This window comes from Pipra filicauda, unplaced genomic scaffold (genome assembly GCF_003945595.2).
Source record: "Pipra filicauda isolate LSUMZ 115617 unplaced genomic scaffold, ASM394559v2 scaffold82_size2718185_pilon, whole genome shotgun sequence".
Classification (NCBI taxonomy): domain Eukaryota; kingdom Metazoa; phylum Chordata; class Aves; order Passeriformes; family Pipridae; genus Pipra; species Pipra filicauda.
In genome coordinates this window covers 525,508-550,779 of record NW_024105009.1, presented here as the reverse complement: position 1 = coordinate 550,779, position 25,272 = coordinate 525,508, and the positions used below count along the sequence as shown (strand labels likewise).

At 40.4% G+C, this 25,272-nt stretch overlaps 1 long non-coding RNA gene across 1 annotated transcript in view; it reads right to left on the bottom strand.

Moving 5' to 3' along the window:
- Positions 1-1,352: 1,352 nt before the first annotated feature.
- LOC113995568 overlaps positions 1,353-25,272 on the bottom strand; it is a 29,003-nt gene continuing 5,083 nt past the window's right edge. Inside the window, exons 2-3 of the long non-coding RNA XR_005566942.1 lie at positions 3,120-3,294; positions 1,353-1,560 (exon numbers count right to left, since the gene is read on the bottom strand). This is a non-coding gene — a long non-coding RNA (uncharacterized LOC113995568). The remainder of the gene's footprint in view (positions 1,561-3,119; positions 3,295-25,272) is intronic.

Below are 25,272 nucleotides of genomic sequence, written 5' to 3'. Positions count from 1 at the left end.
ATTCCCTCCTAATAACGGATTCTGCATTAAAATCCTCATGAAAGCAAATGTTGGGAAAGCTCCTGTAACAACAGATTGTTTCTGATGCAATAATGAATGCTGCAGATTAACATAAATAGCTATTTTACTTCTCAGTAAATGGTTCTATTAGAACATCATAAACATTCTGCAAGGCACCTCATTGGTGCACCCTGAAGGGTGCACCTTGCTACCAAATGCAAGATATGGACAGTCCTGAGACCAGCAGTTTTATGCCCACTTGTGTGGGCAATTCAGTCTCCCAGTTGTGGAATTGCCTGGGGAAACCATGAACTCCATAGCTCAGTGAGCTGCAAGGGTGGGAACTCCAACCAAGGACTTATCACCTCCTTCCAAAATTGCACACTGCCTAAACTGTTACCTTGGTTTGGAGCCCTCAGACTGCTGGAGAGTCGTAACACCTTCACAGCACCATTGTACCAAGGGCTGGGATCAAGAACAGAATATGGTCCTCTGGATCTGAGTGTTCAGGAATCAAAGAGGCTGTGGGGGGAGGGTGGGAGAGAGAAAAGGGGACATGGCCTGGGCTTCTCTTCTACAAGAGTTCTGGTCTCAGCTGTTGTGTCTGGAAGGATTTTGCTCTGGAAGACAGTGACATTAGTACTCTGATAATCCAAAGTATTTTTCAGCACCCTCCAGTTTGTGGATACACTCCTAAGTTAATACTTAAAGAATGACATGCATGCAGTTTTCACACCAACGAAACTCAGACTCAAAGTGAGAATCCTGTGGAAATTAAAAGCTTCTGAAAAATCATGTGCCCTTTATATGGACCCCTTGACTCGTGTTTAGCAATGCTTTTCTTTCCTCAGCTGCTCTTCCTCAAAGGTGTCAGAAGTTCTGCAGCCTCTATGTACCTCAGCAGAAGGCACAGGGTGCTCGATGTCTCTTAATGATCAACCTACTAATTTTGATGCCATTGACCTCTGCAGCAGGGCTTACTATGCACAAAATATGATAATATTAAACATTTTAAAAAGGAGGGGTTTTTATGTTTCATTTCAAACCAAGTATTTCTGATTAAGGGAGTCAGTTCAATTCCTACCAGTTTGCATCTAAACCTTTTTAAGGGTTGTAATAATCTTCTATACCTAAAAAAAAAAGCAATGACTAACATTAGGTGTGCAAGCAAATATTTTTAACCCCAGAGCACAAACAAGGGTGGGCAGGTAGGCTTTGTTGCTCTCAGCTAAGCTACATATGGGATTTCTGATGTGATCATTCACATTTACTATGACTGTCAATCCAACATCTGCTGTTGCCATATTGGACTGTGAATATTTCAGATCAACAACTGAAATCCAGATGTGCTTGTGTCATGAGCTCTATGCACTCTACTTGAAATGATTTGTCTTCAAAAACAGAATTACGGATGCACTCACGCTTGCAGCAGTATCCTGAAATGTTCCTCGTGCACAGCAGAGCTTTTGTGGGAGAACTCAGACACCTGGGTCCAAACTCTCTGGCACTCTGGGCAAGAGGTGTGTGCAGACGGGACTCCCTCCCTTCTCGGTGCAACAGCTGGAGGTAGAAGACAAACCAGCATCACATTCCATGCCATTATTATCCCCATTTCTAATTTAATTCTTTTGCACTAACATCCCCCCCCCCCCCAAATTTTACTGTGCAGTCTCCCTTCTAAGGATAGCGTAACATATGGTCTCAAAATCAACAAAAGCCATGCTTGTTTTTTCCCTCATGTCTCTCTGCACAACTGAGTAATTTTGAAAAGAAAAGGGTTGTTACAAGCAGTACATTTGTGACCCTGTCTTGTCTCTTTTTGACTGCTCGAGTTGAGGATTTCCATCCTGGTTGCTGGCTTCACCTTCCTTCCCTTTTGTAGGGGGACTGGAGGAATGAGAGCTGTAGGAGAGTTGGAGGGTTGATGAGCTGTAAGGAGCAAAAGAGGCAGGATGGGCACAATCACATAACCCGGGGGTACGGCTATGAGAATTTTTCAGACTGACTTTATTATGAGAACCAAGGGGTTAATTTAAACACGGGGAATTCTGCATGTATCTAATACTTCAACATCCTGCCTCAAAACAATGGATATTTCTTGTTACGACAGAGGAAAGCTGTTGTTAAGGCTTAATTCATATCAGAATGTCTTCAGACCAAATATTAGTTTTTTTCTGTTTTCTCCTCTCACCAAGCCTGGGTACTAACTGGTGCTAGAGGTGGGGTTCACATACACACATGAAGAGCCACACACCAAACTCTTCGTCTGTATGGGAATCAAACAGGGAGGCCTGGACAGCGGCCCTCAACTTCCAAGCAAAAAACATTCACAGATTTGACCAACTCCGGAGTTTAAAGTATTGCTGCTTTCAAAGGAGTACAGAGGACTGCTCATTTCCCTGTGAGTGGTAAAACACACAGAATTGCTCTCTGACCACCATTAGCATGGTCCAATGTGGCTTTCAAACTCCCTGTGACATGATGGGGAAGCACAGGAGTGCACACAGCTACACAGCATCTCTCGGGGCAGCAGTGCACAGCCTTGCTCATGGCTGCAGAGAAACATATACCCCCAGGACAGAGAATGGACTCACTCTGGCTAGAGCCACACTTCAGGACTGGGCCACAGAGTTGAAAAACACTGCACTGGGGAGAGTAAAAAGACAGGAAAGAGGTACAGGGAAGTGTACAGGGAACTTACATCGACCCATCTGAGCTACTAATGCAGTTTATTTTCCTAATTCTGCTCGTTAACACATTTATTGGATCACTTAGTTCAGATGTGTGTAACTTCCGAAGCGTGTTCCTTGTTGGTTTGTACATGGCACTTCTCATCTTCTAAGTAGAATTTATATTTTTAGACACAAGCCAAAGCAAAGGTGCTTTTAATAAAACAATTACAACCAAGCAGGAGTATTCTGAGAAAAAAAAAAAAATCACTGGAAAATACTGATTCATGGAAGCCTGCCTTTGCCTTTTTTTTTTTTTTTTTGTTAGGAAGAAGGTCAGAGAAATATTTTTCAGAACTTTAACTTTTTGTAAGAAAAAGCTGTAGAGAATAAACACATTACTGCATTCACCTGAGACACAGGAGACCCAGATTCAACTTAGAGCTTTACCTGATTTAATTTTGGCCTCAGCAAATCCCCGGTGAATGTCTCAGTCAAGTGCATACATCTCAGCCTCTGGTATCAGCCCAGGGAATTTATGGAGTCTGGGAGTGTAAAATGTTCCCTGGATACTCCTCAAGAAGGCATGACAATGGCAGGAGTGGAACCCAGACCTGCAAAAACGCTGGGAAAGAAAAACACGTGCAAAAACAAACTTGCCCAAACGAAATGAAAAAAATCTCAATTTACAACATGTCAGTCAGAAAATGTGCTAAAACAGTAAGAAGCTGAGCTCCTCTACCATAAAACCTGGGCAAATTGAATGTCTTCCATGGGGACTGAAATTCCCATTTTTGGTGATAAATATGCTTTAAACCATCCTCTTGAAAAAAAAAATTCTGATATCCTTAAGTCAGAGGAAAATTCCCAGTGACTTTATTAAGAATTTTGTCTTGATGAATAGAGATTTTGGAGTTCAGGAGGTGGCCCTGAAATTTCAGGGTCAGATCTCTTCAGCAGAGCAACTGAACACAAACCAACCAAGCTCAAAGGAGTCACCCAGGGCTCCGAAATCCTTCTCCTCCCCCTAAGGCATCGTGCAGCAACGTACAAGTCACGAGTGTGATGCGCAATTTGCCTTCTATTTGCCAAGTTCTGCATTCCTTTTCTGATCCAGACTACTGTGCTATCACACTGAATGCCACTGCAGGCTCAGTAAGTGCCATAAGATGCAACAAGTCCACGGTTTCTCAGACTCTGCATTTCCCACGCTGCTTGGATTTACTTGTCACTCTTTTCCTGCTTGATAACTGCAGGGATGAGAATATTAGGAGTGGCAGTCTGACCAGTGACCACTCTGGGCATTCAACCTGTCAGAGCTGAAAACTCATGAATGAGCTGCAGTGGGTCAGTGATGTGCTCACACATCAACCAGAGCAGGAGGCTCCTCTACAATAAGGCTCTTCCTCATCATATATCCAAAACAGGAATGGAAGCCATAAAATAAAATAAATTAAAAAAACCCCAAGCCAAAACCAAGCAAGGATCAAAAATCACACAATAAAGATCTAAGTCTATTTTCAGCATAGAGAAAACATAAAAAACTATTTGCTTGTCCTTTAGACACAGTATCAGACAGGTGTTGCACTAAAGATGACTTTTTTTTTTTGCAGAGTCATAGCAGAGATCTGACCCTTTCTCATACACTGAATTCAAACATCAGATGTGCACAAATCCTTATAAATCTCATAAATATATATATTTATATTTATATAATTTTTTTTATATATATCTCAATCAAACCCCACAAGTACAAGTAAATGAATTCAAATGTACTCATTGCTCAATTAAATCTCATCCAGAGATGGGTCTGGGCAGCCATGGCCCCAGTTCAACAAACCACTTAAGCATATGCTTAAAACAAGCTCTGGATCAATTCCCAGTGAGGATTAATGCATATTCGTAAATGCTTCGGTCCTTTAGAGACCACGGAATGAAATATTGCTGGAAAAGCCTTAAAAAGTAAAAGCACAATTTTAGTTGCTTGTTTTTAAATTAGCTTCAGCCACACTGAATATTCCAGACTCAGCAAACTCTCCACAGACAAATGTTTATTTTCATTCTATAGCACCTTGTGCAATGAAATTAAAATTTCAGAATGCAGCGCGGGGCGGCCAGAGGGAAGGATGAGGACAGAAGGTGGAGGTTAATGCAGGAGGACTGTCTGAGCTTTCCAAGTACATTGTAATAGAAAGCACATGAAAAGGATGGCTAAGCTGGTAAATAATGATAGATCAATCTACTGCTATTTCTGTGGCTCTGCAAGATGTACATGTCCTGACACTCCTCCTTATGTATTAAATTGAGAATGTGAATTGATATAAAGTGAAATGTTTTCTTTCCCTCAAGCTCCTTCTGTGCCTAGATGGACTGATGTTCACACTCCACTTTTTTCCTTTGGTTAACCAAAGAAATAAATTCTTGATTAGACCCACATTATTCATGTTTTGCAGAGAATTTTTTGCCTACACATACAAGTCCTGCTGGGGTAAGCCAGCAGAGACCTATTGACTTAGTGTCGTAGCAAATTACATGGCCTCATAGTCAGATGAAATATTAACTCAAGGGACTGATATTTTCACTGGATCAAAGACCAACTAATGAGAAACAGAGTACCGGTTTTCAAAGAGGGTTTAAAAAGTTAGAACAAAACACAGATCATTTAATATACTGCAAAAGTTGCAGTAACTTCCTGACAGTTTGCTTGCCTACAAACCTCTTAGCCCTGATTTATTAACATTAGCTGCTGTGCCAAGTTCATGTCATAAAGGATAGATGCTGTGTGCCCACGCTCTGCTTGGAACTGCATAAACATGATCATCAACTAGATTTGACATCATAATCAAAACAATGAAAACAAGCTAAAGGTGGCGGGCAATATCCAAGAAGCTGTATTAAGAAGCTCTGTCTACATTATGAAAAATAAAATTTGTCTCCAATGATGGAGGGAAGGACCTGTTTTTTAAAGGAATTCAGGTGCTTAAAGGAGCAGATGGGTGCACAGTGGGATTTTTAGAAGCTCTTTGATGGCAACTCCCACTGAAATCACTGTGTATTAGGCAGCTAGGTATTTCGGAAAATTCACATTACCTGCATCTTTAAGCACCTAAATACCTTTAAATATTTGGCCCAAAGACAGCTTACTGTAACGTCATAGGAAACAGAATAGTCCCTGCTCAAGGGAAAATAGTTTATTGTATGGTCAATTAATTTTCAAGCAAGAGAAATCCATGTAAGCAATTTGTAAGAGAAATTAGGCCAGAACTCCTGAGCTATGACTTCTGAGCGGTATTTTGTAATTGAAATAAGAGATATGGCACACAAAGAAACCTTGGACATTTTTTTTTATTTGCAAGATGATAAGGTACGTGTACGGATAAGCTGCTCCTCTTAAACTGGAGCCCATCCGGAATGTTTGGGCCTCAATCCCACCGAAGAGCAAAAGATAAATGTGGTACCTTGGTGCTTGTGAAGGGAGTCAGGGGCTGGTAAGTGCAAGGGCTACAGGAGGGACACACACCCTGCAGGGAAGGCAGGCAGATGGACGTAGGCGTCATTTGTCTCTTTGGTCTGGGAGAAAGACATCAGCAGCTGCAGCTTTTTGTCTCAAGGAAACCCTGGAATTCCAAATGGGAACCTGTAAGATTTTTTGGGACACTTATGGCCAACACTGTGAGGGGAAGAGGGCACTGCAGGTGTCATGGAGGTGAGACAGTGCACCTAGACTGGCTCACTGCCATTTAGTTCTAATTCCACTGGTCCAAGAACAAAGCAAAGAGACCTAAGATAGCAAGTCCTGCACGTATCCTTTCACTCCTGCTTCAGGAGCGGGAGCCATAAGTAAAGAAGCCCTTCTACTTGCTTGCTTCTGGCTACTGTCTTGCATCCAGGCTTTGTCCTGTTAGCCTGAGGTCTAGGAAAGCAAACAAGTTTTCTTGGCTTACCTTTTACAGAAGAGTAAAATAACAGCTCTAGAGCTGCATCATGCCACCTTTCAGTGGCAGAAGAGGATTTCTCCTTCATCACCAGTCTGTGTATCCCATCCAAGTCACTTCATTTAATGTGGAAAAAACAAGCAGTGACAGAACAGGGCCCTCAGAGTAAGGCTCCCAGCATAATGCAGCCACAAGAATTTAACAAGTGGGATTTACTTAACTGGTCACTAAGTGTTAGGATTGCTTTAAAGATATATTGCTGAAAGTGTTTCTCTGGCTATAAAGAAACAGAACCAAGGGAGCAGAGAAAATGCCTGGCAAGCAAACTCTCTCCCTTTTGTTTAATAGCTCTCTTCAGATTTGTAAGCCCAGAAAAAGCTTCATTAAAGTTAATGGACAAATCTTTCAGGGAAAAAAATTAAGTACTTAAATGTTACTAGTTTTGGTCTGAGCACACAAAATTTCTCTTCCTTGCTGGGCTCACCCCAAGATAGCAGTCTTCAGACAGAATTACATAAATATTGACAGCTTTCAGGCTGGCTTTTTGTCTCAGACCTTATAAGTGACTGGCAGAGTTCACGGGCCAGGTTCACGAGCCTTGTAAGTGGGCACAGCTTCACTGAAGTCAGTGGGAAGCCTGCACACATTACAGGAACCTTCCATAAATAGAACAGAGCTGTGTCCATTTGTACCAGAAACGACTGCAAATTACTGCCAGAAACATTACAGAGTACATTTTTCACTCTGTAGACTTCAGGCAAACCATTCCTGATGACACCGTACGAAAACACCACCCCCGAGTCACTTCCTCAGCTATTGCCATGGCACCCTTTCCCTTAACATTTAAAACCTCTCTAACACACCAGTGCCAATTGCTATCACCCTTGCTACACCTCCAGTGTGCTACTATGCTTACTTTTCAATAGGTGACTCAGGCACAGATTGTGACCTTCACCAGGACCCAGTGAGTTGATGGGGAGACACAGCAAGGTGCTGGGACAAAGAAAGGTGAATATAATCCCTTATATAATGGATTTAACACTCAGTCTTTACTCACATCAGGCATTTCGCAGAAGAAATGCTTTAAATAGCTTCTTTATCCACTCACAGTACAGGAAGAAGTAAACTTACCCTGCTGTATGCTTCTAAAAGGCAAAATTAAAAAAAGCTCAGTTAACAATACATACTGCCATTTTATATCTTAGATGAGATTTTAAATGGGTAGCCATTAACAAAAAAGGCTGTGCAACTTCCACCCTAAACCAGGCAAAACTGCGACTAAGAATGGGATGCTGCACAGAGACAACTGTGTTCTAGTACCACACCTGAGGTGAGACATAGCAAACATAATCTGCAGTTCCCATTTGGGTGTTGAAAAGTGTAAAAACAACATTTGAGATGTCCTGTTCTTGCCAGACATGAATGATGCAATCAAAGATGAAGTATCCTGCTGTGAAGCCTGCAGTTCATACAAGGAGCAGAATGTAAGAGAGACCACTTACACAACACGAGACTTCTGACTGCCCTTGGAACAAGGTTGGCAGAGACCCCTCTGGATGAACAAGGAGGAGTCATTTCTCATTAATAGACTGTTCCTAAAATTTTTACGTACTACCTCACTGATATCATTATTTATAATATCAGTGTGATATTGTTATCTGCTGTTTGTTCAAATGAATACAGTTAAAAATAGAATAATGGATGGGGTTTGGTGTATAAGTGACTTGTTTTGGCAATTTTCAGTAGCACATGAGTAAAATGCATTGTGTCGTGGCTTCTTTAGGCAGGGTCAAGTGCAATAGCAGAAAAATCAGTAAAATACTCCAAAGAGATTTTAAAATTCAGAGAGGATTTTGAGGGATCTCTTGGCAGCACTGTCAGGCTGCTCATGAGAACACACAACGTTTTAATACAGACTGTCAGCTCTCCAGCTATAAAGCAGACGCCAAAAAATATGGGTCTGAGGATCCTCCTGTAAAAGCCAGAAGACTGAACACTCATGTAGTCACAAGGAAAACTGATAAGGTTGTCTTTGACAGAAAAAAAAATTAAAATTCTGGGAGGCCCAACTTGACAAACCTCATGTTTTTCCCATCAAAATTAAGGGGCAGAAATCCAATACTTCACTGTGCAAACTTATGAGTCCAGGCTGACAGCACTATGTACTGTACAGAACAGAATGGGGTGCACAGGGACCTGATGTTTGTGCCTTTGCATTTTGACCCACAGCATCTGATGAGGATTCTGCAAAGCTATTCTAATTTACTGCCCAAAACACACTGGCCTGAAGAAAGTTGAGTGAATACCTGCTTTTCAAAGTTGAGTTTCACATTTTAGGCATAATGTGGCCCCGATGCATAATCTAGTTTATGCAGACTCCAGCTTTTTCATGTTTTACTTTCAAATCCAAAAACTTATTAACACTGACTTCCCTAAGTTTTAACAAAATGTCCATCTTGATGACACTGTAATCCCTGAAATAAAATGCCATAAGGCTTCAGAGCTCCCAACAGTTTTAAAATATGGAGACAAGTAGTACATATTAGCCCGTGATACACACAGGGAAAGATTATTAGCTAATAACAACTTTCCTTCTCTGTTTCAGTTCATGACTTTACACCTTATGCACAGTCATGGCTGCTGCAACTTTCATGTTTGATGTTCCTGCAACTTTCAAGCTGCACACTTCTCCTGCATGTCTTCACCTGAGCAGCAGCCCCATTTCACACCTCCCACTCTCCAAAAAGTTCTGTCTTCAGGTATTTTTCACCACTCACTAGTTTTCAGTCCTCTTTGGATTAGACACCACGAAACTACTTCCCGGATGAATCCGTCATCTGTAATTTTGTACTGAGCTTATTTTGGATTGAGAGCGCCCTGGGGTAGGGACAGCTTTTTGTTCTGTTTGTACAGCACCTCCCATAAGGGCTTTCATAACTGAAATAATAAATATGTAACCTCTGTGTCATTAATGAGAGTCATTGGCAAAAGGAGGAAATGAGTAAGTGCTAATACCCATGACGTTAATCTGTGCAATGTGCTGCTTCTTAACACCACAGTGAGCCAATAGAGTAATTAAAACTGATCAGTGCAATTGTTTCAACATTAATGCAGAACTCAAGATCAGAAACTGAGCAGCTGCAGGGGTTGCTGGAAAGTCAGTGTAAGTATCACCATCCTTGCCCGTAGGTGAAGAGCTGAGAGTGAAGATTAATACTCTGATTCACGGCATGGTAAAAGTACTTTACTCCAGCATTTTCCAGTGGACTTCTCTGCAAAGCTACCATAACTAAAATGAACTTGAAAAGGTGTTCTTTAAGAACTCTGTAGTAAAAGCGAGATGGGAAGGATTTTACTGCTTTTTCCAAAGCATGCTAGTATCACTTGACAATTTTTTGTCACATTGATTCAAATTCACTTTTTCCCCTGAGAAGTATAAGAATTCATCAGCTTTCCCTGTCTGATTTCTGCTGTCAAACACATCAGAAAGCATGTACCTCTCCATAATTCAAATTCTTTCCTGCCCACCTTAATTGTGTGTCTCTTTTCTGGATGTAACATAGCAAGAATGGGCTGTCTCGAAGGGAGACTTCCCCTGGATGTCCTTATAAGGCAGGTGTACATGATCACCGAAGGATAAATCCTACGTGTAATTCTTCTGTCATCAGTTTACTTTATGTCTCCATGCTTCATGACAGCCATTTTGATGGCCTTGTCTACAGGGAATATTCCCATGAACTTCCTCAGATTCTGCAAGGAATGAAAGCAAATTGGTACCTCCAAGTATAAGTCATTCCAGCTGTTTCAGAAGAAAGGAAAATGGTAAATCCATGCTCTTCAGAAGCAATAAAACAGATCCTGATTTAGCTAATTGTCTTAACAGGAGTTGAGGAACTCAACAGTTTCTGTGGAAGCCAGCTAAGGTCCCACCTATTTCCATTCACCTTTAACAACTTCTAGTCAGCTGATAAGTTGCTCTGTTGATAACAAGAGGCTGTTGTGACAGACAGTAATTGCTAGAAAAGAGTAGATGATCATGTCTGTGCTTCAGGATTCACAGAGCTCTAACAGACTGTAGATCCTGGAGTTTGCATGTGTGTGGATTTTTGGTTATACTGACTGTTCCCAGTGTTATGCAGAAGGCATTTGGGTCTCCAAATGCTATTTGTGCTACATCTTCAGGGATTAGGGCTTGGCAGCCCTGCATCCCTACCCTTTTAACTCCAAATGTCACACATTGCTAAGGAAGATCTTTAAAAATACCTAAAATTTGTTTTGCAGCACTGGATTCCTTCAGTACAGTAGCTTTTTGAAATACCTTCACCCTGATACACTGAGGGTTGTAAACAGCACTACACGTAAGGAGAAAAAAAAAAAACCAGAAAAGAAATAACATAAAAATACTGAACAAAAAGGAAAGAGAGAAGGATGACAAGAGAAGTAAAACAAGCCAACTGTAGTGAAGAAAAATGTTCTTACGCTGATACTTTGGGGACTTCTGAAAAGAGTTCACAACTCAGTGGTGTGAGAATATGTCAAGGTTATTGAACCTAAGGCATAGGTTGCTAACTAACTGTTGCTTACTTTGCTTGACCTTTGAGTCTGCTTACCCAGCTTCCCCAGGACTTTGTGGAGTGTACAAAATGCATCCTTTACACTAGATGGCCAGTAATTTGGGCTAAATTCCCATTGTTTACTGTGCAGCCAAAGAGCTGTCCCCTTGTTCTGCTCCCACATTTAAACCAACCCAAGAAGCATCATCTCTAAACTTCACTGAAAACATATGGATGCCTCAGAATAAAGTTATATACAGTTACACATACAAAGGAGGTGCTAAGCTTGTTTCTTTCCATGCAGAATAAACATGGTGGAGGGGAATATATGCGTGTGTGTGTGTGGTGGTGGGGAAAATACAAAGCTCTGCCATCAATTAGCTTAACTGTCAATCCTTTCAAGAGAAAAAAAAATGAAAAAAGAAAAGAAAGCACGTGACGTAAGTATTTTCATTCTTTTCCCATTCTCTCAACATTTCAGAATATCTACAGTGGAGATTTATCATCTTTTAAAAGAAGAAACTTCCTAAGACATCTGATTCTATGAGGCCTTTTCAGGCTTATTAAACACACTCCCCCACCCCCCACCCCCCCCAAAACAACATCCCAAAACCTGGAAGAACAGCACCAGTAGCTGTGGCTTGAGAGATGCTACTTTTGCCTTTCTTTTCCTTGCACTGTTTAGACAGATCCAACCTTGAAATAATCTTGCCATTGCCTACTGCTGGCTGGAGCCCCTTTCGTTAAAGTCAGAGAGAATCAGAGTAAGGTTTGCAAAAACCTGAGAATAAAAATAAAACAATCACCCAGGAAACAGAGTAAAAAGAAATTGTAAGCAAGTATTTGTATCAGTAAACTTGAAAACCATCATCTGCTGTCTTCGCTTAATGTCAATAGTTACTGATGTCTGCTCTCATAAATATCATCTTGTAACTGGCTTTTCATCCCTTTCCACGCTTGCCACCCCTCCTCTTCAACATGCACTCAGTTGTAATATATGGAAAAATTGAGCTCTGTAAGTAAATTCCAGTCTGTATTGGCAAATCTCAACAGATTTCTATATAGTGCTGGCAATTTACACTCATAGCTAATTTGACCCATTAAAGAAGTTATTCTGGTCAATGAATTAGTTTGTTTACCAGTAAAAGGAAGTAGTAACTGTGAACTAAAGTGCTATTTGAATATTCCTTATTTACAGACTCTGGTTCAGCAAAGCTCACACTGTGGCTACGTTTGATTAGGATTGATTCTGCGGTGCAACTTGAGCACAGGTTATTTGATCAGTATCTTACTAAAATAACACATTTTATTAATAAACTGTAATACTGAACTCTACCTCTGTTCCTCCAACTCTTTCAGAAAAAAAAATAAAATCCATAAATATACATACATTGTTCATATGCCTGAAGGCCAAGTGAATATACTTAGTGCTAGTTGAAATAAGACAGTTGAATGCTGCTGAAATCATACTGAAGTAGCTCGCAAAAGGCCTGAGGAACAGAACACAATAAGCGTTCAAAAACATCTCACAATGTAATAATCAATGTGTAATATGAGCTAGGGGTTAGTTAAATAAAATGTGAAAGCTGTATTAATGAACCCTTTTGCTGTCCGACACAGCATTTCATTTTCTTTCATAGGCAGCATAATGCAGGGCTTGGGAATAAATTATAGATGAAACCCCCATCATATGTTTATAAATACACTAACATTAGCATTTTACTTCCTCATAAATCTGCACCAAACATTCAGGCACAAGATAGAAAGCCCTGTAAAACAATGATATATTCTCTGCTTGCAAGACTTGCCTAGTGGCCCATTCATTTTTACCGCTGTTCTTCAAACATTACTTTCTTCACTCATGCCCCCTCATTTAAAATCCATTTTAATTTAAAGATGTTCGATGCAGTCCTAGTGGTACATTTACTCATCCTGGTTATACATCATGGAGCAGGGAAAAGAAAATTGTTTAATCTAGAGATACGGTTCACTGTGGTCACCACTGAACAGTGGAGTAATTACCAGATCAGCTCTGCTAAAAATGCACTCAGGGTGTTCTGTGACCTATCATCTTCTAATCTGCATAGTGAAGTATAGCTTCATAACTATAAATTGCTGACTTAATTAAAACCAGGACCTTTCTGTCATTTAATTACAGGGAGAAAGGTTATTGCTTAAATGCAATTTTCCAAATGTGATTTCTTAACAGTTATTAACTGCTTCACCATCATTTATTGTTTCAGATTTTTCAATTTGAAAATAGTCCCTGTGACAGAAGTAATGACTTCATGAAAAACTCAATCTAGATGGAGCTGAGCAGACCCATTTGTTTCTCGTAAGTGGAGCAGACAGAAAACTTGAAAATGTCACAGGAGGATCCTGTGATTGCTCCACTTTACAGGAGTAATTAAAAACCAAGAGGTTGTATTAAAGGTGAAGAGAGGGGGTTTATGACAATCTCAAGGTTTTTCCCCTTACCAAAATATTGTGCTTGCCTTTTCAACTCTATTAGGAAAGATCTGGATTAATAATTGATAGTTTATCCCAATCCAATACACAATGCCAATACACTCAGACAAACCACTTAGTTCTGCAGTTTTTCTATTCATCTTCCGAGAGCCACCTTAATTTGAAGAAAAATAAGTTCCATATAATTTCCCTCTGCATATAAAGCTTTTGCCTTCTAAGAACTATTGTTTTCATGAAGTAAGTGCATCTTAACTAAAATTTGAATAATGGCTTGCTGTCTAAAATAGATCTTCTCATTCAAGAATTAATTTGATTCTGCTAAGCCACTTTTATATCAGTTTGAGTCCAGTGAGAAAAAAAGTCAGCATCAAGACCTCCATTGCAGAGTTCTGCTTGAAATTCTACTTGAAGGACAAACCTGGCCCTTTTAACTCAGAGGAACAGCTAAAGCCTATACAGCAGATACAAGGTAAGGTCCCTCAAAAAAAAAAAAAAAAAAAAAAAAAAAAAAAAAGGAAAAAAAAAGAAAGAAAAATATTAAAAAAAAAAAAGGAAAAAGAAACACAGATGCTTGCTGTTGCCAGGACGACAATTCCTTGCTCCCCATAATTCACATAATTCACATTTTTAATGTGAATTTTCCTTGAATCCCCTTTTGTCTAGTTAACAGCCCTTCCAAGATGCAGGTGAATGTTACATGAAAGAGGTTTTGCAGATCAAGGGAAGCTTATTGTTCAAGAATACCATAGGAAGCTAAGAAGCTTTCTACCAGCCAGTCATATATTTATTCCTTTGCCCTTGTGGTGAGACTCTACGTTCACATAAAGCTTCACTGGCATCACTGGCAGGGGCTTTAAGGTATTGGAGGAGCTGGTAATGGGTACAGTAGGCAGCACTATGGATCCATCCATTTCAAACATCTTTTTGATCCCATAAGTGTACCATAGTCTTCAACTCATTCATCCTCCAACACCCTCATTAGTAAGGGGAGAGCTGCTACCTCCAGGTAACTGGAGCTGAGGGACAGAGGCCACATGGTCCAGAACCTTCAGCTCGGGGTCAGGGCCTGGAGAACAGAGAACCTCTTCTTTCCTGAACAAACAAGCCACGGGGATTCATTTTATGTCCAGTTTTCTGAGGCATTCAGCTGTATATGAACTATGAAACTAGAACCTGAAACTTAGTGGGGACTGTTACTTACTAGGTAATTCTGCTGAGCAGTTTGCAAATATTCACTGTAGGCACAGCACCGGCTGCATTGCATGAGCCATGTGGCAGTGTTTGCTCTCCCTGCAGCAACACAGCTGAATATTGCCCATTCAGAATTTGCTCTGCTTTTACTATTAACGCAACGCCCAAAATATTTTCAAACCGTGCGTCACCTCTGTTCCAAACTGCATTGCTAAGTGGAATACGAGCTTTTGACTCTTTTTTTCCCCCCCCCTTCCATTTCTTATTGTGAGGACAAATCACGCTTTTGGTTAGTCACCAGACATATGTGTTATTGGTTTTGTTCCCTGACTGGTTGACTTGCATAACTTAGCAATGGAATCAAAACTGTAAACAGACAACATATGTGCATGTACGATGTGCAGTTTGCTTTCAGCTAATGATCAAGCACTCTGGGTTACAGTTTGCCCTTGGCAAGTATCTGTACCGGCATAGCTGGAATCCTTACATGTTTACACTCCACACTGGCAGGGGAGTGGCAGTGTGGCACAGGAAATAGCACGAGGGAACATGAATTATCTATTTTCGAACTCTCCGGAGATGTCCTTCACGCGAATAAAAACTACAGAGAACAAAAATACAAGAGAGAGAGAAAGAAATGGAAGAGTTTAGCGGAAAATGGGAAAGATAAAATGCAGCAGCCATAGAAAGAGAACAGGAGATGAGGCAGTGGATACAGCTGCATTCCCTGGAATGAAAATACAGCAGCTCTGAGCAGAAAGCATCAGGTATAGGCAGTCTTGACAAAGACTCCGGACTATCTTACCAGGCCAAACCAACATCTTAGTGATATATACTGTGGCCCTATCCGTTTATTTAGAAAGCAGTGTTATTGCCAGTTCCATTACACGGTAGGGTTAATAAATTACATGATTTTTGTGACCTTTTCCTTATGCAGAGGAAACCCTCCCTTTTTGCCAAGAGATCTGTCAGAGTGCAAAAGTATCTCCTAAAGAAAACCATACACCTTCTTTCCCCATTTCAAATTAAGCTAGAAATTGTACTCTAAGGACACCAGTGCACTAGAGGAGTTTGGTAACAATTTCCAGTCTCAGTTCTACACTCAAAACACTTCTGTGTCCTTCTCCAATGCCAATAGCTACCCTGCAGGTGGAGGAAGGAAAGCCTGTGCCTGACACTGCAGACTTCCTGCTGGGTTGTGTCCTGTGCAAGTTGCAGCAGAGCTCCTTACTATCACATCCATGCTGGGTGTGAGTTTTCATAAAGCTCTTATATTTGTACAGAACTCCTAGGGAACAGACATTCCCTAAAAGGGCCCAAAAAATGCTTACAGAATATAATGATGAGTATCTTTTGTCTCCAACCTTTCTCAAATACTTTTTTATCTCTGATGCCGTTGTAGGTGGGACTAATCCAAGAATCAGAGAAAAGTTCCTAATAGTAGAGGCCAGGTCCCCTCCAAAGGAGAGAGAATGTTCCAGGCTTTGATCACTCTTACCCAAGTTTAACTCACATTCAAAAGGAAATAAACCTAATAAATTCAATGTGGCATTTTTTTATTTCCCCTTGCAGCTGCTGAGGCTCACAAGGCAATAGGGCACATACCACAGTTCAGAGAATTAGAAGAATGTGCTGAGGACAGTGAGAGTTACTTCACATATACTTTTTGTGAGCCTACTAACATCAAAGCTGTTTTTTCTTTAACACCTGACATATTCTCATAGATTTTTGTAAAGTAGAGACTCTTTCAGTGAACACTAAAATAGTAACGGATGCCCTCAGGTCAGTAAAATTCATTGTTTTACCTTGGATATGTTGGGGGCCAGTTGCCTGCTCTGTAGCAAACTTGTCATGCTCACATATTCAGAAATATGCAGTCCTATTTCACAGGCAGAACTGGCTTGATCACGTGAAACAAGACCCACTGTCTGTGGGGTCTGACAAAGCATGTGCTTACAAAAATCATCATGCCATGCTGCCTTATGAGCTTTCCATGCTTTCCTATGAATTACAAAAACATGTACTCTCAGAGAAGCAACACATGAATTTCAAAGCACACCATTACAACAGGACATAATGGCCATGCAGGTTAATAGCCTGAAAATATAGAAGGAGCCCTTTTTGTAATTTCCTATATTTTGTTCATTTGATTAATTGAGCCCATTCGATTTCCACTTAAGACTATTAAGAAGTCTGTAGCTCCAGCTATTTTTGTCTGCGAGACTCAGCCTGGAGATTTCAGAAGCTTAACATTCTAGCTGCATGTCACTGCCACCATTGTCTCTTGTCACAATTCTAATTCTATGTTCTGATAATAAAATTTCATTAGTGTCTGCACATCCTTTGCCTTACCTTTGAAGTACTGTCTTGTGCTGAAACGATTAGCAGTACTTTACGTCATATCACTTGACTGTTTGACAGCCATTGTGAGTGAGCTAAACGGGGAGAAATTAAAATTTCTGACAATTTCCATTACATCTAAATTGCTGAGAAATTAAGGGATATTTACTTTTACAAATATTAAAGGTTGTTTAAAATGTAAACTGACTTCATTTTATTAGCAGATTCCACAATGTGCTAATTCAAAATGACTACGTGGCCTTATGTGAATAAATTACCAACTCATTTTCCAAAAGCGAAGGACATTTCCTCCAGGCTGCTTTTTGACTGTTTCTGTCAGTAGAAAAAGAAAACAAAAAAACTTATGAATATTTCAGAGCAGAAGATATTCCTTGGTGCCTGTATTTCTTGCTTCATCTTAACAGAATAATGAGGTTATTCCTGTATGATAGGGGTTTTTTAACAACTTAACAAAAAACATGCCATGAAGCACTGAGTTTATCATATGATGTTAATTTGTCTTGGGAGGGGTCCCTCCTTAATCAGTCCTTTGAGTCCTGCTAGTCCAGACCATCATACCCCACATGCCTGTCCATACAACGACTGAGCTTAATTTTAAAACTAGTTTAGGTTTTCCTGTTCCTGAGGGTTTACATGTTTGGCGTCACAATTTCTTCCATGATTCAGTGTTTCCTCCAACCTAAGTGGTTATTGTCCTTGCAGGCTCCAAAGGGACACAAGCAAAAGGGAAGTTCAGCACACCTGCATGGGCTCATGGGGTGTCACCGGTCAGGTGCCTATTTCAGACTCAAATACATCCCTGAAGTCTTTTAACCATTCATTTAACTGAGCTGACTGCAGCTCAGTCCTGCTGATTTAAAAGCTAAGTTACTATAGCTGCCTATAGTTATTTGGGTTTCAGGTTGAGAATGAGTGTTGTTAACAACAGTCACGACTTTCTTTTATCTCAGCTGAAGTAGTATGGAGAGGCCAGACACTCCTTTATATTTTGAATTGCAGACTAGAAAATCTGGTCATGGCTCCTCCACTCTAAAACATTTCCTTTCATTCCCCCAGACCCTCTTCCGCACTATCTTTCTTTCCAGACTGATGAACCTTCATTTCATCATTTTTTTAGGGTTTTTCACCTTGAATTTTTTACCAAGACTTTTCTTGGTTTCTAATCACAGCTTTCCTCACAAACATTTTTTTTTAAAGGTCTCTGCACATGGCCCAAAGACAAACACTGCTCCTAAAAGTCCTAATGCTTTGCCTTGTAGGTTCCTCTTTTATAGACTCCATTGTAGACAGCATTCACATGATGATTCTGGGATGAAACCCCCAGTGACTGCTCGTAATGTGCTGGCATGTTGAATGCAGCTTATTTCACGAAGTCTGGCGCCCATAAATTGGGTATAATAGTTACCTACCACATAGGATGTTGTAAGGTTTAATTTATTAGTGCTGTAAAGCATTTTAGACCCTTAGAAGAAGGGTGTTACGAAAACATAAAGCACTATTGCCCTAAAACATTTGTCTGGCTGAAAACCCTCACTGGTCTGCCTGCAAAACAAAGAGAGATAGAGGGAATCAGAGTGTCTTACCAGGCATTTTCCATTAAGAAAAAAAAGTACTGCTTTCATTTATTTGCTGTCAGTATGCATATTCTAAGACTCTTGGTGATGGAGAAGCAGGAAGAGCAGTGAGTAAGCTTTATTGCATAAAGCATTTCTATTTGATTAAAAGATTACTAGGACATGGAAAAGCATACGAGCTGTTTCCCATCACCTAAGCACATTTACAAAGAGAAACAGATCTGCAGATGCAGGAACTTTTAAAACTTTAAATCCTTCTGATTAAAGCAATTCATTATGAATAATGCAAATTGTGTAAGAAATGGTGTGCAAGGATGTGAAAACAGAGAAAGATTACAATATTTTTGATGGCTTGGTTGTGGGTTGTTTTGTTGAGATTCTTGAGAAGTAAGAATCTCAGCAGTAAATGCAATCATGTTCAGTGGCTGCCACCAAAGCTCACTGTGTCTGAAATTCTTTCTTACATGCTTTGCTGAATCAGGACTCCAGTACATGAAATATACTTTGATCTTGACAGTGGTTCAAGTCTTTTCCTTAAAGTCAAAGCCATTTTGGTTTTTTTTGCTTTGATGCACCATCAAGCTCATGCGCATTCTTTGTCCAAATATATCCATATAATAGGGTTATAATAAATAGTTCTTTTAACAGTTCATTTAGGATTCCAAAATGATGAGGTTTGCAAAATGCAAAGAAAAATCACACAGATTTTTTTAAGCAAATAAACTGTAACAATCCCTGAATTAATACTACAACCGAAAGAAAATTAAATCTGAGATAAGTTGATGTGACCTAAAGGCTTTGGGGCAGCACACAGCAATATGCTAAAGACAGACTCATAACCACAAGCCACATTTAGGACTCAAATCACATATGAGTGGCACATTTCAAATGTTCTTCTGCTCCTTAAAATAGATATGTGCTCACCAGATGCTGACAAATGGCTACCCTATAAATGGCTAAAGAAAGATTTCTCCTTGTTCATATTTCATTTTCTCTTGCATTCTATGTCATGTCCAGCTTCTGCTCATATGCTACTGAGTCAAAAATAGAGCTATTCCATGATAAATGTTGATGTATGATATTTCTGATCTGCCCAGAAGACAATACAGCATATGACAGCACATATTTCATACAAGATTTTCATTGAGTTCACTAGAAACCCCCATATAGGTGCTCATAATTTGGGCTCTATGTTTTGATTCCAAGAATCAGAGGTTGTAAATCTCAAGAGGACCTCTACGATCCTGGGCTGCCCTCTGGCAAAACAAACACCAAAATGTTCCTCCAGGAAATTGGAAGGATTCAGAGGAGCATCTCAACTTTCGGAAATATACTTTGATCAAACTTCCAAACCACTTCCAACAATATAAAACCAAAAATAATACTGGCAGGTGCATCTTTTGCAATGTCCTGTTGTATAAAAATCATGGGTCACTTAATTGAAGTGATTGGAAGTCAAGAAGATAATCTAAATATATACAGCCCTTCTGTGAAGTCTGCTATGTTGCAACCAGACTTCCAAAAAGTTTGCTATGAAACTAGTAACAATATCTAAAATTAAACAGCACAAAATGAGCCTTACTTTTAAATTCTGATGACATTTATGACTGGGATTGTAAGACAATACAACTATAGGAATGAACTGGTGCAAGAATAGCTTGGGTGAATTCACCATGCAATGATCAGCTTCACAGCAGAAGCTGGTCTGTTCTGTGCTATCTGCTCTATAGATAAATGTATAGATCAATGTGTACTCCGTGCCTCACCTGCCTGCACAGTAATCTGTGTAAGCATGTCTGGAGAAGGGGTTATCATTATGATCACGTCAACAAACATTGACCTCAAGGCACTTACACAGAGGCTGCTCGTTGTTAGTAAAACCATGGCTCGCTCCAGCTTGTACATGGGGTATTGCCACCAGTGGAACAGCAGCACTGCAGCTCCCAGGGAAGCTGCAGAATTTGTGTCCATGTGCTACCACTCAGCAAGTGTGTGCCTCAGTGACGTTAGACCTCTGACAAGAGTTTCTAAACTGTGCAAGGGTGGGCAATTCTGCCTCCAGGCCACAGCCTTTCCCCTGAAAGTACTGTTAAACCAGTTTAGCCCACAACTTGGTTGGGGTGCTGCCTTATCACCAGTCTTACGGTGTCACCTCTGCCTTTGTTTCGTGTGGACTAATAAATTTAAGACCCCCCTCCCTCTGACTTCAGCCTTGAAAATTTCGATCTCAACAGAGCAGTTTCACTGACTGCACAGTGGCAAACGGGAGATTGTCACTTGTTTTTAAAGTGCTTGCTTTTTACAGTGCAGAGCATGAAGTGTACCAGCAACGTTAACCTTCCGGAAACACACAATATTTAAATTACACTGCTCAGAGCACAGTAATTGAGCCAAACAGACATAAGTTCACATCCACTGAGCCTTCAACGCAGCAAATGCTGCCATCAATCCCCCTGAAGTGCCCGAAGGATGGTTCACATGCCCAGAATGTTGTGTACTTTTTTCCCTACTCTAGCAGTAGATTTAATAAACTAATAACTTCCTCTTCCAAATCGTACCTCAGCCATGTAATCTAGGGATAGTCAGATTGTTGGCTAACTCAGACCTTTCTGACACGCTTAGCTAAAACCCTGAGCAAACAATGAAATACCACCCTAAACACTTTCTTTGCCACATTTTGAGTGAGCAGACTGACAGGAGGCCATGCACAGGCATGATCATACATTTGTTAAACTGCCATGTTTATAAAGAGTCCCCACCTTACTAAGAAGCATTTTAAGAAGAGATTCAATCACTTCAGAGTCCCCTATTTGGTTATGACCTGTACCTAGTAACAGAAACAAGGCTTTTCACAGACTGTCATAATGCTTCATCCTTCAGAGGTCCAGATTCCTGTTCACCAGCCCTTACTTCATTACTTGCAAACAGAAGTACAAGAAAGGATGAACTGCCTGCCTACTGAATTCCTAAAAAAAAAAAAAAAAAAGAAAAAAAAAGAAAAAATTACTTTCATTGCTTTTGCAATTTTCCAAACATCTGAATCTACTTTGCACTCACATAAGAGCATTACAGACACCAAAACACTTGGTTGCCACACAGCTGTTGCTGCCAGATGTCTCGGCTTGGGTGCTGCTGCATCCCAGGATAAATGAATACTAATGTTCCTAGAAAGGGAAAGAGGGTCTTGCCAGTAACATTCTTCTTACTTGTTACATACCACCGTGATGGCTCTGGCCTGGCATGGGAGGTACCTCCAAAATGCTTTACACTAAGAAAACAATTCAACTTCCAGCTACTTAGTATCATATGTACTAGGTAAAACATCGTATATATCTGTATGTCTAATGTATAGATATAACCTGTGGTCATATTTCAAAAGACATAAAGAAATGCAGCGGCTACATTGTTCTCTTTCCTCTTTATTTTTTACGTCTTGCAGTGAGTTTCTGGACTCACTGCACTTTGTGGCAGTCATGACATTTTAAGGTCTTGCAGGGTAAAGAGTAACCTCTGTGGAGAACCTGCACATGGCATATGAACCACTACTGTGCCTCCCTCATCTTCAAAGCAAGGTACATTCACCCCATCTGAGAATATCAAAAAGTGCTGTGCTCTCTCTGCTGGGTTACACAGGCACAAAGCAGATCAGGCAGAGACACAGGCAAACACATTTACTCACCTAAGAAATCCGAACATCCTTTTTAAAAATTAAGGTCTAAACTATCTTTTGAGAGAAAGTGTATTATATTCATGAATAAAATAAACACCTTTGTTATCTGTTAGGAACATGTGGTTAAGCATTTTTTGTTTTATGGTATTTTAGAATCTTGCTTTACTGATGACTCCAGCTCTCAATATGCAGGAAATGAGCAGGTGCTCAACATTGTCTATTAACTACCCTATCAGCCTATCAAAATGACATACAGAGGCTTAATAACAGATTTTTGATAAAAATTTTATAAGTCCAGGTGTAAAACACATGCTATGTCACAAATACAAAGGGTTTTGCAATGTCAGCTGCCTGCTCTGCTGGCTTTTTGCAGAGTGGGTATCTCGAAGAAGCTTTGTCCATCTCAGATAATGCCAGAACTTTAATTCTACTTGCTTTAGAAAAAAGTTATATCAACTATTCCCACACTCTCCCAAACCAAGTAACAACACCTCTTCCCTCTACTTCTGCCTGTGCATATCATATGCTATAAGAAGGACTAACAATGCATAAATGCATGCGCTCTCAATTTCATATTTCTAATGGATTAGTCTAAAGAATCCTCATAAAAAAAGTGTTTGGAATCTCATTCCAGAGGCAAGTTGTGCTGTTTGGAGTCTCTCCCTACTCTCAAATGCAATGCAATATGTCACACTATGGGCTAACAAACTGTTCTAAAATAAGATACTTGGGGAGGTAGTGATCATTTTAACTGTAGGGTTTTTTATGGGGGAAGAAAGTCTAGATCCTGATTCAGCAACACTCATGTTGACTTAAACAAAGCTGTTATTGAAAACAGGCATGAGCTGAAGTATCTTGCAGAATTTGTCCCTAAATATATATAAATTAAACATATAAAAGAAAGCCTTTAGACATAAAAGTGTTTTTCTGCTGCAAAGACATCCTCATCTGAAATTAAATCTGCTGTGTAAATAAGCCTCACTCCTGATCATTGTGCTCATCTCAAACTCATAAAAGCAGCAGTATAATTTAAGAAAAAGTATCTTAATATATCGTTTATCACCCTGTCCTTTTTACAAGTATTGTCCATTTAAAAGTCTCATTTATTTTCTTTCTTATTCTGGGCAGGCTTGTTTATGGTGTTCTCATTTCTAAAGAGAAAAAAAAAAACAAAAGCCACAACATAAAATCACCCTCCTCAGTACTGAATAAAACCATTTCAGGAAGTCTAATTATACCCTTGCTTTTGTAACTTTTTCTCATTCAGATTCACAGAGAGCTCCTGAAATCAAATGCTAGTAAAAGCAAAAGATTAATGTTATTATTATCAAGCACTTACACGGTGTGTGTAAATTTACTCAGTGTTCTTTACAAGCAGAGATAAGATATCCTTCCTACCCCAAAGATAACAACTGACCGCAAAGAACTGAGCGTAAAAGGGAGAACGCGGGGTAAAAGAGGGTGATAAGAGATAGGGTAATGAGCACTGAGTCACTTCCAATCCAGACCCAGCCCAGATGGAAGGACGGAGCCGCGTCCTCCCCGTCCAACAGCAGGTGGGGCTGCTGCAGTGCCGCGGCCCCGGCGGGGGAAAGAGGCCCTGGAATTCCAGACTCACCTGTGGAAAACCGACCTCTCAAATTCAGAACCGCAGTACGAACGGCCTGACTTTCAGAGAACTTAATTTCATTGTTCCTGTTTGCCTCAGCAAGCTTTACCAAAAAAGCTCCCGAGTGCTTTTCTGCGTGTCGCTGAAACACCGAATCAGAAAGATCCAGGCCAGACCCTTGTCCCAAGTCTGCATCACATCTCTCCTGGCAAAGCTCCACTGGCTAGTGATACAAAGTCAGTCTACACCTGTGCAGAGTACACCTGAATGACTCCTGAAAAACTTCAGTGCATCTCATTCAGAACACATATTGCAGACCAAAGCCAGCTCTTTATAATATAAGGGTCAACTTGCCAACTCCTTCCCATAGCCCTATCAAAATTAGCAGCATGTAGAAATGATGTTCAAAGTAGAATGCAAGAAAAACTCCTGAGGACAAATCTTGTTATCTGAAAGACTGAGATTATTTTCAAGTCCAAAGGTCTGGTTCTGTTGGACTGAATGGGAAGCTGAGCCCTTTTTCATGAAAGGGAATGGGCACAGAAACGTGGTATTTGGTTTAGCATCCAAAAACCACCTGCAAGGATGATAGAACCAAATTCTAGACTTCACCAAGCAGGCACAGCTCAGTGAGAAGTACTGGCTGCCACTGCAGAGCCCAGACATTTAGTTCAGCTCTGTGGACCTTCCTCAGTCTGACAGCTTACATAAGCCATGCCACAGGGTAAAGCAGGAGAGCCCCAGGGATCAGTCTGTGGCAGGTAACATCCGCATATCGTCAGTCGGGGTTTGAGGCCCAGTTTTCATGCTCTATTTCTACCACTTCTGAGTCAGTGGCAGGTTGTTCTGCAGCATGACACAGTCCCTGCCAGAACGTTGTTTCTTCAGAATCAAGCACCATGGGAGGGTTTTAACAGTCCTGGTCATCATTTTTCTGGCATGGGTTCATACTTCCAGCACTGGAGTGGAAACACTGCTTTGTCTCCATCCCTCCCCTGACATGCCAGCTATTATGTTGCTCTACACAGGAGTCAGTCTTCCCTTTGTTTGCCTCATTTTCTATCTTCAGTCTCTTAGCATTGATTCCATATGTGCTGAGGGTGTCTCTGGATGAACATTCGTACTGCTCATCCAAGATGTTATCACTGTTTCCCGCTCACTAAAACAAGTGTATCCCATCCACAGCAGCATGATACTCAGGACAAACTGCAAAACTCACCCAAGAAGCAGCATAAACTCTG